Source organism: Sinohyriopsis cumingii, chromosome 3 (assembly GCF_028554795.1).
Source record: "Sinohyriopsis cumingii isolate HCF-2022 chromosome 3, ASM2855479v2, whole genome shotgun sequence".
Classification (NCBI taxonomy): Eukaryota; Metazoa; Mollusca; class Bivalvia; order Unionida; family Unionidae; genus Sinohyriopsis; species Sinohyriopsis cumingii.
In genome coordinates, this window is record NC_142963.1 from 5220351 (window position 1) to 5225436 (window position 5086).

At 34.0% G+C, this 5086-nt stretch overlaps 2 long non-coding RNA genes across 2 annotated transcripts; both read right to left on the bottom strand.

Annotated features, from left to right (window-relative positions):
• Window positions 1-278: 278 nt before the first annotated feature.
• Window positions 279-2404, bottom strand: LOC149802407 (uncharacterized). Its single transcript, XR_016419905.1, has 2 exons — window positions 2374-2404; window positions 279-1345 (listed from the first exon to the last, which is right to left on the bottom strand). It is a non-coding gene; the product is annotated as an uncharacterized LOC149802407 (long non-coding RNA).
• LOC149802408 (uncharacterized) lies at window positions 2405-4850 on the bottom strand. The gene is made up of 3 exons (XR_016419906.1): window positions 4761-4850; window positions 3993-4230; window positions 2405-3589 (listed from the first exon to the last, which is right to left on the bottom strand). It is a non-coding gene; the product is annotated as an uncharacterized LOC149802408 (long non-coding RNA).
• Window positions 4851-5086: the final 236 nt, after the last annotated feature.

Genomic DNA, 5086 nt, shown 5'->3' on the forward strand with positions numbered 1-5086 from the left:
ATGAGTATCTGTAATTATATGCTCAACTGGAGAAATTTAAGTTAAGATGGGGGAAACTACCAGAGTAATCCCAATGTTTTCTTCTACCAAAAACATGTATCTAAACTGATTTAGTTTGTCTGTGAAAATTGTGGATTGAAAAATATTGTTCCTGCTTTCCTGTATCTAATAATGTCCACAGATGTTCTGGAATTCAGGGTCACACCACCTAGGGCCGATTTCAGTACTCAGAAATACAATTTCAATTAGTCTTAAATAAAGACTCGGAAAAAATCGCATTTTTTAATTCCAAAATCACAAATTTATTTGAGTACAAAAATAAGTTAGCACATATGACAGACAAATTATGTGATACAATGCAACAAGTAGATTATATCTTTGTAGCTTCACATCTGAAATGATGCATATCAGATCACATTGGAAGGGATAGGATCCGAATATTGTTGAATATTGTTGTATTTGGCATTCACTAAATAATAAACACAGGCAAAATGCAGTTACGTTTTTATTGTCATTTTTGGGATAATATCGACAAAACATAAATATAAAACTTTGAATTCTGATTCATACTGAAATTGAGAAGCATGTTTGTGTGCGAGGTGACAACAATATTTTGTCATATTGCGGAATCATATTAGGATTAGAAAAATCAGGAATTCACTGTTGCCATTTTCTACACGTGTAATGACCCTTTCTGTGTAATACAGTAAAATGACATGTTGAACTAAGTACAGTCGAAGTGCATCCTATATTACTATTTGAATAGTTTGTATATTTGAATTTAGTGAACCAGCCTACGTCTCCTATCCTGTTTGAATACCGTTGTCAACCTGTGGGCAATCTTTGTTTGCCAAAGGTCGTTGATACACATTGTCCCACATCAAAACTTGGTATATCTAGCTAGCAGCCGATCCAGTATTGTAAACTTGTACCCTCAATCTTTTGAAAGAGTTACTGCCTTTAGCAAGAGAAATCAATTGACCGATGAGAGAGCTCTTGATGTAACCTGTTAGGTATTCAAGTCTATCAAAAACACTGATGCCAACACGCAAGGACTGTTTCGACTAGTTACATATGTCAAGGGTCCATGTAAAGCAAAGTGGATAGAAATGAGGTGCGTATGAAATATGGATTTATACGTGCGTGTGGGTGTTTTGCATTTGTCTGTCTGTCTGTATTATCATAAAGCTCTAGTAAGTCTACATAAAAAATCAACATTATTAAAGGCTGTATGTATAATTTCTATAACGTATTCGCCCATCTCAAAATGGAAATGTTCGGACAAGTAGGGCCGTCAAAAGCCCCACGATGATCACTACTGTCGGCAATGTTTGCTCAGCTGCATCTGAAATATGAAGATTTGGAAGCGCATGTACTTGAATTGGTTTGTACGTCTACAAACGCGTGGTTTTAAAAAATTGTTTTTCTCAAATGATCTAATAATAAGCATTATAATTTATTTTCTTTGGTTTAATTCTGCAAAATATCAGAACGTTAAGCAGCTGCTACGAACGGTATAGCTTGCTTGCTTGATAAGGTTGAGTACAATTGCTACATCAAACAATTTTCAACATTATAAAGACAAGAGTAGAAAATGTATGCCACTTTCGAAAACAATAATAGAGTCGTAGACCGATAGGCTACAAAATCAGTGGAACAACTACAGTTTTGTATTAAGGACGGGTTGGGGGACACTCACGATAATGTATCGTTGTGTTATCTCAAATAATTGTAATATGATGGAAATGAGAAAAGTATAGTTTTAGATTGCTCTTAAAATGTCTATAGAAGTCAATTGTCAAAGCAGTTGTAAAACATATGAATTGAATGAGACTATATATATATATATATATATATATATATATATATATATATATATATATATATATATATATATATATATATATATATCAAGGGAAATCTCAGACGAACGTAGTAACCTCCTTCAACAACAAGTTAAAATACCCGTGATGACAATGCGTACCAAATCACAGAGATTTTAATATTTTATTTAATATTAATACTCAGTTCATAATTATTTATTGTATCCGAAAACTTACAGAAAATATAAAAATAGAGATAAAGTTTGTGAGAGACAAGTTTAAGGATATGTTTGCTTAACTTCGGTGCAAGATAAGATACGTTTTAAGGGTTCTGTTTATGTCTTTCTTGTCAAATAAACCGAAAAGTCAATAGATGCAGAGTAAATCAATATCAACAATAAACACTGAGAGAAGGAATTTCGAGTGTCATGTTACCAGAAAAGCTACAGTTCTTAGCCCACCCACCCCTAACCCCTTTACTGAATTCTCTTTCAACATAACATATTACTAACTTTGTAAAATATTACTTCGTAAAATATTAGTTACTTACTTTTTGAAATAGGATGGCCGTTACTAGCTCAGTAGGGGGCCCCGAGTGGCCGAGTGGTCTAAAGCGCTCACCATTACAGATCACTGCCATCTGACCTCTGTCTGTGTGGGTTCGAGTCCAAGGCTCGGCTAGCGTGGGTACGTGGGAAAGCCTGCCAGTAGCTTCTCGTTGGTCGGTGGTTCTTCCCTGGGTTTTCCAGGGTTCTTCCTCCACCATTAATACTGGCCGCCATGTATAGCCGATCTTGTGCTGAAAATGGCGTTAAACCCTAGAATAACAACATAACAAGCACAGTAGTTTTCGAGTTGAGTCAAAGATGAATATGGTATGGATGCTTGATAATGGCTGATAGCACCACAGGCTTGTTCCTCTTTAAAAAAAACATCTGAGGTAACCCGTGACGTCAGAGCTATAAGTGAGAAAGAGAATTACAAATTCGCTGCAAATAAGATATTTGACGTTTTAGTCCAGATTGCATTGCTTTCTTTTGTTTAAAGAAAAACAAAAACAGAAACATGTATTTATGTTAACTTTTCGTCATCAATATTCATTGGTTTATCTCAAATCTTTTTTTCAAATCATTCGTACTGACAAGATTTTGACCAAAAGGTACATGACCAAGAAGTTTAATAATGTGTATAAAAGTATGTGAAAATTTCCCGGAAAGGTCTGAAATTGTATCCGGTCATCTACAAAAGGGTAAAAGTGGCACGAAGTGAGGCCATACAAACAACACCATTGTGATAAAGATGAACTAATATGTGGACTTGAAAACATGTGAAATAGGGAGGAGATTATCATCGATATCAAATAAAATAAGAATTGTTACATAGATTGCTATACGACCTAAATATTCTGGTAAATTCCATTTTTTATATATGTTTACAATAACTTAACACCGCTGTGTAGTCGACTTTAATTGTGCCAGCGTTTCTTCTGTGATTTCTAAGTGGGTATATTTGCCTCTTTCAAAACAAAATTACAGCTTGAACATGGTGCAGAAATTATTAAATTGCGTGGTAGAAATAAGCAATGACCTTTCTCTTACTCTCGTTTCAAACAAGAGTTAATCTGCAATAACACAAAATTCGATACCTGCAAATTAACTTCTCATAATTTTCAGTTCTATGTGAGGCGATGAAATCAAAATACTTCTGCTGACACTGGCCTAATTTCTGCGTATCGCAGGCATGGGAATAATCTGCTGCCCAAACAGCTGTGAGGAAAAAATACAAATAAATTTGTTAAAGATTTAATAACGATATGTTTATGAAGTACTTTTTAGGCACAGATTTCTTTCATTTTTTAAATGAGAATCATAATAAACAAGGTTGTGTCAAAGATTTAACATGATGTTATTATTATTATTATTATTTGAAATCATATCTGTATTTTAAAACCTATAAATCCTTAAATACCTTTTGTATAGGAACTTTTCGGGTCCGTTTTTCTCTACAGCCTTCACAAGTGGCCAAAATTTCACGAAAATAAAAGATATCTTCAAAAAATAGTAGTATAATTCGTTTGATTTGAAACAGATCCTCTGATATACAACTAGTTAGGTTAAAAAAAGCATCCTTAGAAATTGTGATGTGATGTGATTTGGATTTCAAACGTACCTTTAACAGTTTTTCAGTCATAGCTCTACGATGTCTGTTATGTGGCAGTTTATAGTGAAGTATAGTCCTGGGGCATCATGCAGCAGCCAAATTATCCTGACACCAGGCCGACAATCCTAACACTAACTTCTTAATGCTGAACGCCAAGCAAGGCAACTGTTAATACCATTTTCATAGGTCTTTGGTATGACTCGGCCGGGGATAGAACCCACGACCTACCGCATGCGAGGCGGACGCTCTAGAAATTGTAAATGTAAATCTGAATATATAAACCAAACGATTTTATGAAATCATTCGAATCGAAACTTATTTAATCACAACCCAATTTCCTTGTTTGTTTCAAAATTCATAGTGCAGATTCAGTTGAACATATTCATTTACAATTGGTGAAAGCTATACAAAAATATAAATTTGTCTTCTTGTAATGTCTTATTGAATAGGGAAATGACCTGTTGCTGCTGAAGTTAAGGCAACTTATAAGTAATACATTGGTTGAAAAAGAAGTTATATTGAATATCGTAAAATGTATAAGTAATAATTTGGCACTATAAATATATTAATATTCATTAAAATATTTGTCTCCGAATATTATTCTTTGAAGTGGCGACCAAATAGTGGAAAAATTGAGAGAAAAAAAGATAGTGGGCTAAGTTTATATCAAACGAGAGAAAGAGAGAAATATTTCCTATATCCTTGGTGTTGGATAAAAACTTTTAGTAGTCTATATCTAGCAGCAGATCATCTTGTGAAATGTATATCAAGTCTTACCATAAAACAAAACCATTGCATGGAGTGGCAGTTTCATATTTGCCGTTGTGCGTTGCAATCCTTTAAAACGCTGCTCATCAAGTTAAGTACGTTTATATGGCACTTGGAATATTATGAGTCATTTTTCCACGAAAAGAGGAGCAAGCGTTCCATATTTGGTTATGTTTATAAAGATAAAACCGATCACATGTCGTTCGAATACGTTTCCGAAAAGCTTTTGTTGTATTACAGAGGTAAAGATAGAGGTAAAAATATTTTCTATAAAAAAAGTGTTCGTTTCGTATTCGAGTATAGGCTATACGCGATTGTTCGAACTAATTTCCAAT